The sequence below is a fragment of the Bombina bombina genome, chromosome 5 (genome assembly GCF_027579735.1).
Source record: "Bombina bombina isolate aBomBom1 chromosome 5, aBomBom1.pri, whole genome shotgun sequence".
Classification (NCBI taxonomy): domain Eukaryota; kingdom Metazoa; phylum Chordata; class Amphibia; order Anura; family Bombinatoridae; genus Bombina; species Bombina bombina.
The window spans coordinates 865,649,920-865,662,458 of NC_069503.1; the positions used below are offsets into that span (position 1 = coordinate 865,649,920).

General features: G+C 41.4%; 1 protein-coding gene across 2 annotated transcripts in view; it reads right to left on the minus strand.

Annotated features, from left to right (window-relative positions):
* Positions 1 to 12,539, minus strand: part of TRAPPC8 (trafficking protein particle complex subunit 8) — a 563,274-nt gene that overhangs the window by 109,080 nt on the left and 441,655 nt on the right. The window lies entirely within an intron of this gene.

Here is a 12,539-nt window from a genome sequence, read left to right on the forward strand (position 1 = left end):
CAATTCCGGTCTGCCCCACCTGAGAATCAGGGTGGCAAAGACCTCCGGATGGAGTTCCCATTCCCCCGGATGAAACGTCTGTCTGCTCGAAAAATCCGCCTCCCAGTTGTCCACTCCTGGGATGTAGATTGCTGACAGATAACAAGAGTGAGCCTCCGCCCACCGAATTATCTTGGATACTTCTGTCATTGCTAAGGAACTCCTTGTTCCTCCCTGATGATTGATGTAAGCCACAGTCGTGATGTTGTCTGACTGAAAACAGATTAATTTGGCCGACGCCAACCGAGGCCAAGTCTGAAGCGCATTGAATATTGCTCTCAATTCCAAGATATTGATTGGAAGTAGAGACTCCGACCGAGTCCACACACCCTGAGCCTTCAGGGAATTCCAGACTGCACCCCATCCTAGTAGACTGGCGTCCGTTGTCACTATCACCCATGAAGGTCTGCGGAAACACGTCCCTTGGGACAGATGATCCAGTGACAACCACCAAAGAAGAGAGTCTCTTGTCTCCTGATCCAGATCTATCTGAGGAGACAAATTTGTATAATCTCCATTCCACTGTCTGAGCATGCTCAGCTGTAGAGGTCTGAGATGAAAACGAGCAAACGGAATGATGTTCATTGCCGCCACCATCAATCCAATTACCTCCATGCACTGAGCCACTGACGGCCGAGAATTGCACTGAAGGGCTCGGCATGTATTAAGAATCTTTAACTTTCTGACCTCCGTCAAGAAGATTTTCATGGATACAGAATCTATTAGAGTACCCAGGAAGGGGACCCTTGTCTGTGGAACTAGTGAACTCTTTTCTAGATTCACCTTCCACCCGTGAGTCCTTAGAAAGGACAGAAACATGTCGGTATGAGACTTTGTCAGTTGATAAGACGACGCCTGGATCAGAATATCGTCTAGATAAGGCACCACCGCAATGCCCCGCGGTCTGAGAACCGCCAGCAGAGACCCTAGAACCTTTGTGAAGATCCTGGGTGCCGTGGCCAACCCGAAAGGAAAGGCCACAAAATGAAAATGTTTGTCCAGGAAGGCAAACCTTAGGAACTGGTGATGATCTTTGTGGATAGGGATATGAAAATATGCATACTTTAAGTCCACGGTAGTCATATATTGACCCTCCTGGATCAATGGAAGAATTGTCCGAATAGTCTCCATCGTGAAGGATGGAACTCTGAGAAATTTGTTTAGACTCTTGAGGTCTAAAATGGGTCAGAATGTTCCCTCTTTTTTGGGAACCACAAAAAGATTTGAATAAAACCCCTGCCCCTGTTCCTGTATTGGAACGGGACAAATTACTCCCATAGTGGAAAGGTCTTCTACACAACGTAAGAACGCCTCTCTCTTTATCTGGTCTACAGACAATCGTGAAAGAAGAAATCTCCCTCTTGGGAGAAAATTTTTGAATTCCAGTCGATACCCTTGGGACATGATTTCCAGTGTCCAGGGATCCTGAACGTCTCTTATCCAAGCCTGGACAAAGAGAGAAAGTCTGCCCCCTACTAGATCCGGTCCCGAATTGGGGGCCGCCCCTTCATGCTGTCTTGAGAGCAGCAGCGGGCTTCTTGGGTTGTTTACCCTTGTTCCAAGCCTGGTTGGGTCTCCAGATGGACTTGGCTTGTGCAAAGTTCCCTTCCTGTTTAGCGGAAGAAGAAGAGGGGACTCCCTTAAAAATCCGAAAGGAACGAAAATTATTCAGTTTACCCCTTTGCTTAGTAGCTTTATCCTGAGGTAGGAGATGACCCTTACCTCCCATAATGTCAGAAATTATGTCTTTCAAGTCAGGCCCGAATAGGGTCTTTCCTTTGAAAGGAATAGTCAAAAGCTTTGATTTAGAGGATACATCGGCAGACCAAGATTTTAACCATAAAGCTCTACGCGCTAGAATGGCAAATCCTGCATTCTTAGCTGCCAACTTGGCGATCTGAAAAGCAGCATCTGTAATAAAAGAATTAGCCAGCTTAAGGGCCTTAATTCTGTCTAGAATTTCCTCTAAAGGAGTCTCAGTCTTAAGAGACTCCTCTAAGGCGTCAAACCAAAAAGCAGCCACAGTTGTAACTGGTACAATACAAGACGTCAGTTGTAATAGAAAACCCTGGTGAATAAAAAGCTTCTTTAGTAGACCCTCCAATTTTTTATTCATAGGATCTTTGAAAGCACAACTGTCCTCAATAGGAATAGTTGTACGCTTAGCCAGGGTAGATATAGCTCTCTCCACCTTAGGGACTGTTTGCCAAGAATCCCTAACAGTGTCAGCTTTCCCATTCCCGCAAAATAATTTCCGAAATTCTCTTAGGAACTGGAAACACATCCAAATAAGCAGGGACCTCTAAATATTTGTCCATCTTACACAGTTTCTCTGGTGGTACCACTATAGAGTCACAATCATCCAGAGTCGCTAAAACCTCCCGAAGTAACAGGCGGAGGTGTTCCAGTTTAAATCTAAAGGACATGATGTCCGAGCAGGGACGTGCACTCATAAGAGGCAGGGGAGGCAGTGCCTACCCTGCCATATGTGGCCAAAGCTTAATTAAATTTTAATTAAAACAAAAAAAAAAGTCCCAAAAAAATATTTTCCCCCCATGTAATGCTATGGAGAGGCAGGTACAGGAACGCTTCTCTCCATTGCAATACATGGGTCAAAGGAAAAGCTGTGCTGCAGCGCCACCTGTGTTCTGTCAATATATTAGCAGCAAAAATTGGGACCAATAGGAGGCACCCCTCTTGATGCCTCCTAGCAAGTGAAGTATATATAGAATAATCAGGAGGAGGATGCAGTAAGCAGGGTCATGTGACAAAACTGGAAGCTGAGGTAACCTAAGAACAGATGACACCAAGCAGAAGAGTAAAGTAGTATTCTACATCTCTTGTGATTCCCAAATTGTGTTCAGATACAGCTAAATAACAGGGGGGGACAGTGAGCATAACCCAATACTGACAGAAAGCCAAAGGGTCAATTCAAATTTAAATCCATAATTTAAAACCCAGAGTTTGAAGTTAAGTGTGCAGTGTCCACATTATTTAAATTAAAGTTTTTGACATTGAATATTGCTAAGCCTCCCTTTTTCATGGTTATTTGATTTAATTTGGTACAAACTCCATATATGTTATGTCTGTTCAGTCAGAGGATGCAGTATCTATTTTTATTTTTATCTGTGGCTCCATTTATTTAAAGACTGCTGTTCACTTGTAATTCACAAATCAATTGAAAGCTGTTGCATTGTGTTTTTAATATGTGCTGATTTTATACAAGTTTATATTAATAAAAAGGAGATAATGAGTCATTTAAAAACTATATGTAATTATTGCAGTTAAATGTTTTTAGAAATAATGCCACTGTAAAGTAACTAGTTAAACACATACACCTAGATTTAGAGTTTTGCGGCCAAAGGGGTGCGTTAGTTACGCTTGTTTCCCCCCCCCCCTCCCACCTACCTTTTAAATAACGCTGGTATTTAGAGTTCTCTGAAGGGCTGCGTTAGGCTCCAAAAAGGGAGCGTACAGGCATATTTACCCTCACTTCAACTCTCAATACTAGAGTTGCTTACGGTAGCGGCCAGCTTGAAAAACGTGCTCGTGCATGATTCCCCCATAGGAAACAATGGGGCAGTTTGAGCTGCAAAAAAACCTAACACCTGCAAAAAAGCAGCGTTCATCTCCTAACGCAGCCCCATTGTTTCCTATGGGGAAACACTTCCTAAGTCTGCACCTAACACCCTAACATGAACCCCAAGTCTAAACACCTCTAACCTTACACTTATTAACCCCTAATCTGCCGCCCCCGCTATCGCTGACCCCTGCATATTATTATTAACCCCTAATCTGCCGCTCCGTACACCGCCGCCACCTACATTATACCTATGTACCCCTAATCTGCTGCCCCTAACACCGCCGACCCCTATATTATATTTATTAACCCCTAATCTGCCCCCCCAACGTCGCCGCTACCTTACCTACACTTATTAACCCCTAATCTGCCGACCGGACCTCGCTGCCACTATAATAAATGTATTAACCCCTAAACCGCCTCCCTCCCGCCCCGCAAACCCTATAATAAATAGTATTAACCCCTAATCTGCCGACCGGACCTCGCCGCTACTCTAATAAATGTATTAACCCCTAAAGCGAAGTCTAACCCTAACACCCCCCTAAATTAAATATAATTTTAATTTAACTAAATAAATTATTTCTTATTAAATAAATTAATCCTATTTAAAGCTAAATACTTACCTGTAAAATAAACCCTGATATAGCTACAATATAAATAATAATTATATTGTAGCTATTTTAGAATTTATATTTATTTTACAGGCAACTTTGTATTTATTTTAACTAGGTACAATAGCTATTAAATAGTTATTAACTATTTAATAGCTACCTAGTTAAAATAATTACAAAATTACCTGTAAAATAAATCCTAACCTAAGTTACAATTAAACCTAACACTACACTATCAATAAATAAATTAAATCAATTAACTACAATTAAATCAACTAAAATAAATTACAAAAAAACAAAACACTAAATTACAAAAAAAAAAAAGATTACAAGAATTTTAAACTAATTACACCTACTCTAAGCCCCCTAAAAAAATAACAAAGCCCCCCAAAATAAAAAAATGCCCTACCCTATTCTAAAATAAAAAGTTAACAGCTCTATTACCTTTCCAGCCCTTAAAAGGGCCTTTTGCGGGGCATGCCCCAAAGAAATCAGCTCTTTTGCCTGTAAAAGAAAATATACAATACCCCCCCCAACATTACAACCCACCACCCACATACCCCTAATCTAACCCAAACCCCCCTTAAAAAACCTAACACTAAGCCCCTGAATATCTCCCTACCTTGTCTTCACCCAGCCGGGTATCACCGATCCATCCAGAAGAGGGTCCGAAGTCTTCTTCCTATCCGGCCAGAAGAGGTCCTCCAGAGGGTCCGAAGTCTTCATCCTATCCGGCCAGAAGAGGTCATCCAGAGGGTTGGAAGTCTTCATCCAGGCGGCATCTTCTATCTTCTTCCATCCGGAGCGGAGCGGGTCCATCTTGAAGCAGTCGACGCGGAGCCATCCTTCCTCACCGACTGACTAACGACGAATGAAGGTTCCTTTAAATGACGTTATCCAAGATGGCGTCCCTCGAATTCCGATTGGCTGATAGGATTCTATCAGCCAATCGGAATTAAGGTAGGAAAAATCTGATTGAATCAGCCAATCAGATTCAAGTTCAATCCAATTTGCTGATCCAATCAGCCAATCAGATTGAGCTCGCATTCTATTGGCTGTTCTGATCAGCCAATAGAATGCGAGCTCAATCCGATTGGCTGATTGGATCAGCCAATCCGATTGAACTTGAATCTGATTGGCTGATTCAATCAGCCAATTAGATATTTCCTACCTTAATTCCGATTGGCTGATAGAATCCTATCAGCCAATCAGAATTCGAGGGACGCCATCTTGGATGACATCATTTAAAGGAACCTTCATTCGTCAGTCCGTCGGTGAGGAAGGATGGCTCCGCGTCGGCTGCTTCAAGATGGACCCGCTCCGGATGGAAGAAGATAGAAGATGCCGTCTGGATGAAGACTTCCGAGCCTCTGAAGGACCTCTTCTCGCCGGATAGGATGAAGACTTCGGACCCTCTGGAGGACCTCTTCTGGACGGATCGGTGATACCCGGCTGGGTGAATACAAGGTAGGGAGATCTTCAGGGGCTTAGTGTTAGGTTTTTTAAGGGGGGTTTGGGTTAGATTAGGGGTATGTAGGTGGTGGGTTGTAATGTTGGGGGGGTATTGTATGTTTTTTTTTACAGGCAAAAGAGACGATTTCTTTGGGGCATTCCCCGCAAAAAGCCCTTTTAAGGGCTGGTAAGGTAATAGAGCTGTTAACTTTTTATTTTAGAATAGGGTAGGGCATTTTTTTATTTTGGGGGGCTTTGTTATTTTTTTAGGGGGCTTAGAGTAGGTGTAATTAGTTTAAAATTCTTGTAATCTTTTTTTTATTTTTTGTAATTTAGTGGGGTTTTTTTGTAATTTAGTTTAGTTGATTTAATTGTAGGTAATTGTAGATAGTTTAGTTAATTTATTTATTGATAGTGTAGTGTTAGGTTTAATTGTAACTTGGGTTAGGATTTATTTTACAGGTAATTTTGTTATTATTTTAACTAGGTCGCTATTAAATAGTTAATAACTATTTAATAGCTATTGTACCTAGTTAAAATAAATACAAAGTTGCTTGTAAAATAAATATAAATCCTAAAATAGCTACAATATAATTATTCGTTATATTGTAGCTATATTAGGATTTATTTTACAGGTAAGTATTTAGCTTTCAATCTTATTAAATAAATTATTCCTATTTAATTTATTTCATTAGATAAAAATTATATTTAACTTAGGGGGGTGTTAGTGTTAGGGTTAGACTTAGCTTTAGGGGTTAATACATTTATTAGAGTAGCGGCATGGTCCGGTCGGCAGATTAGGGGTTAATAAATATTATGTAGGTGTCGGCGATGTTAGGGGCAGCAGATTAGGGGTACATAGGGATAATGTATCTGACGGCGGTGTGTGGTCGGCAGATTAGGGGTTAAAAAAAATTATTAGAGTGGCGGCGATGTGGGGGGGCCTCGGTTTAGGGGTACATAGGTAGTTTATGGGTGTTAGTGTACTTTAGAGCACAGTAGTTAAGAGCTTTATAAACCGGCGTTAGCCCAGAAAGCTCTTAACTCCTGACTTTTTTCTGTGGCTGGAGTTTTGTCGTTAGAGTTCTAACGCTCACTTCAGCCAAGACTCTAAATACCGGCGCTAGGAAGATCCCATTGAAAAGATAGGATACGCAATTGGCGTAAGGGGATTTGCGGTATGGAAAAGTCGCGGCTGGAAAGTGAGCGTTAGACACTTTCCTGACTGACTCTAAATACCAGTGGGCGGCCAAAAGCAGCGTTAGGAGCCCTTAACGCTGGTTTTGACGGCTAACGCAGAACTCCAAATCTAGGCGTTAGTCAAAGGGAGACATTTAAAATTAAACTTTCATGATTGAGGTAGAGCATGCAATTTTAATAGACTTTTCTAGTTATTTATATTTTGAGAATTAGCATCAACTGTTACTGGCCCCATGTCAGCAAATCAAATTAGTTTTTGAAAGGAACATGAAAGTCATAATTACATTTCCATCATTCAGATAGAAATAGCACACAAAAAATAAACTTTCTATTTTACTTTTATTATTATGTACTTCATTCTTTTGGTATCCGCTGGTATCCTTTGTTGAAGAGTGTCCTTTGTTGAAGAGCAGGTTTTCATTATAGATGAATCAGTGAAGTAATCAGCTGATCAGTAACTCAGTGGTTACTAACTTGCTCTCACCCATCACCTGATTATGTCACCTGTGCACTGGTTCAGCTCTCATTTAAACCTGCCCTGTTGGGGGTACTTGCGGCCCTCTGTACATGTGTTTCTCCGTTGTATCATATCTAGTGCCTCACCAGTCTCTGACCTCACTGCACGTCACTGCGTCCGAGTCAGGCTGAGGTAATGCACTCCCAGAGTCGGAGTGTTCCCCCTCAGACAGAAGTTCCCTATCCCCCAACTCAGATCCCTGTGAGGGTACATCGGAGATGGCCATCAAGGCGTCAGAAGTTGCAGGAACCACATGGGTCTCAGTCCTGCTACGTTTGCCCTGTAACACTGGCAACTTAGACAAGACTTCTGTGAGGGTGGATGACATAACTGCAACCATATCCTGCAATGTGAACAAAGTAGACGCCGTTGAAGAACATGGCGTCGTTTGCGTGGGCGTTAAAGGCTGTGATGCTTGGGGAGAAATTAGCGGCATACTCATTGGTCGGAGAGCAATCTCCAGGCATATCTGTATTAGAAAATATTTTATCTTTACATTGTAAGGCCCTCTCTATACAAGTGTCACATAGAGTAACAGGGGGTTCCACAATGGCATTTAGACACATAGGACATGTGCTTTGTTCAATGTCCTCCATGATACACAGAAAACAAGCAACTTTGGTCGTTACAAAAACAGAATTTATGTTTACCTGATAAATTACTTTCTCCAACGGTGTGTCCGGTCCACGGCGTCATCCTTACTTGTGGGATATTCTCTTCCCCAACAGGAAATGGCAAAGAGCCCAGCAAAGCTGGTCACATGATCCCTCCTAGGCTCCGCCTACCCCAGTCATTCGACCGACGTTAAGGAGGAATATTTGCATAGGAGAAACCATATGATACCGTGGTGACTGTAGTTAAAGAAAATAAATTATCAGACCTGATTAAAAAACCAGGGCGGGCCGTGGACCGGACACACCGTTGGAGAAAGTAATTTATCAGGTAAACATAAATTCTGTTTTCTCCAACATAGGTGTGTCCGGTCCACGGCGTCATCCTTACTTGTGGGAACCAATACCAAAGCTTTAGGACACGGATGAAGGGAGGGAGCAAATCAGGTCACCTAAATGGAAGGCACCACGGCTTGCAAAACCTTTCTCCCAAAAATAGCCTCAGAAGAAGCAAAAGTATCAAACTTGTAAAATTTGGTAAAAGTGTGCAGTGAAGACCAAGTCGCTGCCCTACATATCTGATCAACAGAAGCCTCGTTCTTGAAGGCCCATGTGGAAGCCACAGCCCTAGTGGAATGAGCTGTGATTCTTTCAGGAGGCTGCCGTCCGGCAGTCACATAAGCCAATCTGATGATGCTTTTAATCCAAAAAGAGAGAGAGGTAGAAGTTGCTTTTTGACCTCTCCTTTTACCAGAATAAACAACAAACAAGGAAGATGTTTGTCTAAAATCCTTTGTAGCATCTAAATAGAATTTTAGAGCGCGAACAACATCCAAATTGTGCAACAAACGTTCCTTCTTCGAAACTGGTTTCGGACACAAAGAAGGTACGACTATCTCCTGGTTAATGTTTTTGTTAGAAACAACTTTTGGAAGAAAACCAGGTTTAGTACGTAAAACCACCTTATCTGCATGGAACACCAGATAAGGAGGAGAACACTGCAGAGCAGATAATTCTGAAACTCTTCTAGCAGAAGAAATTGCAACCAAAAACAAAACTTTCCAAGATAATAACTTAATATCAACGGAATGTAAGGGTTCAAACGGAACCCCCTGAAGAACTGAAAGAACTAAGTTGAGACTCCAAGGAGGAGTCAAAGGTTTGTAAACAGGCTTGATTCTAACCAGAGCCTGAACAAAGGCTTGAACATCTGGCACAGCTGCCAGCTTTATGTGAAGTAACACAGACAAGGCAGAAATCTGTCCCTTCAAGGAACTTGCAGATAATCCTTTCTCCAATCCTTCTTGAAGAAAGGATAGAATCTTAGGAATCTTTACCTTGTCCCAAGGGAATCCTTTAGATTCACACCAACAGATATATTTTTTCCATATTTTGTGGTAAATTTTTCTAGTTACAGGCTTTCTGGCCTGAACAAGAGTATCAATAACAGAATCTGAGAACCCTCGTTTTGATAAGATCAAGCGTTCAATCTCCAAGCAGTCAGCTGGAGTGAGACCAGATTCGGATGTTCGAACGGACCTTGAACAAGAAGGTCTCGTCTCAAAGGTAGCTTCCATGGTGGAGCCGATGACATATTCACCAGATCTGCATACCAAGTCCTGCGTGGCCACGCAGGAGCTATCAAGATCACCGACGCCCTCTCTTGATTGATCCTGGCTACCAGCCTGGGGATGAGAGGAAACGGCGGGAATACATAAGCTAGTTTGAAGGTCCAAGGTGCTACTAGTTGTAGTTAAACACTAAAAAACTCTAAGCCATCTCCGTGGAGATGTTGCCTGTACAACGGCAAAGAGAATGACTGGGGTAGGCGGAGCCTAGGAGGGATCATGTGACCAGCTTTGCTGGGCTCTTTGCCATTTCCTGTTGGGGAAGAGAATATCCCACAAGTAAGGATGACGCCGTGGACCGGACACACCTATGTTGGAGAAAATATCTTATACCAGAGTAGGTACTGTGTCTTTAAAAGAAAAACTGTTTCTGCAAAAAAACGTCCGTATAGGCAGAGGGACGAGAAACAAACTTCCTTAAATAATCTTATGTACTCCCTGTGTCATATAGCTTTAAGGGGAAAAATAACACATTGTTATAAGAAAAAAAACTCAAACTCAGTCACCCCGCCGCAGCTCTACTGCGGCTCCTACCTCCACCTGTATCGAGACCTCTCGCCCTATATTTCAACAAGCACAAGCCGTGAAGAAAATGCTGCTGTCGGAACCCAGTAGTAGAAACAACTGTGTGAAAGCGTGCCAATACCAAGCCCCGCCCATCGTGGGCGTAAACAAGTTGCGGAGAGCCACAAACAGAGCCATGTTTTGGAGCCATAATAAAGCAAAAACTGCATACTCCTCTACTAACCTCAGCCTCAGCCTATGTAACTCTGAATAAACTGGAATAAAGAGTTGCCCAAACATTGCATGTCACCCTGAATCCCCCAGCGCTTCTAGTCCTTAACCTATCTGAGTCGCACTAGAATGTCTGGGAAAACATAAGCAATATGACGGTTCTCAGTCCCTGTACTAGTGAGAATCTGCATAGTACCACAGATAAACAATATGACAGTTCTCAATCTCTTAGCATTAGCGAGAATTTGAATACTGCCCAAATGAAGCCTTTAAGCCTATGTTTCCTGATAGAAACAAGGTCAGAACACAGTCACTTCTGAGATAAGCTGCAGAGCCCCAGAAAGAAAAGACTGCACTTACCTTCATGTTGAGGAACAACATGAGAAATTCACAGTGTCAAGAGGTCCCTTCTCCCTCCTGAGGTCCTGTGAAGACAGATAGGCCTTAGTTAATTCTCTCTAAGACCAATACTGAAGAACAGTATAATGATGGGAGGCACAGTGCAGGGTAAAACCTCACCAGTTCCCATAATCATAACTTCCAGAAACTGCTCTTATAGAAAAATAGTACACATCGGCACCATTTAAAAATAAACTCTTGATTGAAGAATCTAAACTAACACCTCACTTTACCTCTCTCCTATCACTAACACAGGCAAAGAGAATGACTGGAGTGGGAGGGAAGGGAGGAGCTATTTATGCAGCTCTGCTGTGGAGCTCTTTGCCTCCTCCTGCTGACCAGGAGGCGATATCCCATAAGTAAGGATGAAATCTGTGGACTCGTCATATCTTGAAAAAGAAAATCTATTTGAAACCTTTAAAAATAATTATGTACAAAATAGACCTTACAACAATGCTTAGTATTAGTTAAGGTTTTATTTGTATCTTGCCTAAATATGTTAAAGAAACTGTTTTTTTTTTTTTTTTTTTTTACTACATTCTCATATAGACAAAGGCCTCTGTTCACTAAGACATGAATTGCAGGTGAATTGTAGGGGATTTGAAATATGTAATTAACTATGCATTATCAAGGGCCAAACACAGTGAGTATCTCCTGAATCAGAAGAGTAATAATAATATATAATAATAATATATATAATAATGCTGCATACAATTCACCTGCAATTCTCCTATTTTATGTAAATTGTACAAGGCTTTAACTATACAATGTGCAGGGCTAACTCAGCTCTTCTTGTAGGGGATACTCACTGGGTTTGACCCTTCATAATGCAAAGTTAATGGCGGGAATTTAAATGTTTTAATTCACCTCCCATTCACCTCTTAATGAATAGACCCAAAACTCTCAGTACTGTTGTAATTATTTATTTTTCAAATACATATGGCCAAATATCAGTTTGATCATATAAAGAAAAATATGAGGGTAAAATGAATGAAGGATGTGACATAGCAAAAGGTAAAACTTAAAGCATCACCTTTCCAAAGAAGAATGCAATCCTATATAATAAAAGACAAGTGTTTGTCTGAAGCCGTCATGCGCAGTACAGACAAACACTTGGCCTTAGACAGCAGCTGATCGCACGCGCACCCACCCGACCTCGCACGCGCACCCCTGCAGATGAGAGAGAGAGAGAGAGAGAGAGAGAGAGAGACGGCCCGTGTGAACGGGCTTTAGGACTAGTATATAATAAATGACGTAATACACTATTATAGAAAATTAGATATAACTAAAAAAAGGTAACATCCAATAAAAAAAATCTAAAAATAAATATATAAAAACTAATTTGGATATGATATACTCTGACAGTGTAAGCACATCATATTTATACTAAATACCCCTCTTCCTTACAAACGGTTCATCCCTGTGTTCACTATATTAACCTAATGTAAATGTTTCTGATTCTGCATATATATCTTTGGTAACTGACTTGCTAAATAATTCCGCCCATGAAGTATTATATTTTTGCTTGAATTAATAGAATTGTAAAATCTTCAAAACCTTTGCTTGTGTCTTAAAGGGACAGTCTACAATACAAATGTTATTGTTTTAAAAGATAGATATTCCATTTATTACCCATTCCCCAGTTTTGCACAACCAACACAGTTATATTAATATACTTTTTACCTCTGTGATTACCTTGTATCTAAGAACCTTCTTTCAGCCCCCTAATCACATGGGACTGTTTATTATCTATTGACTTGCATTTAG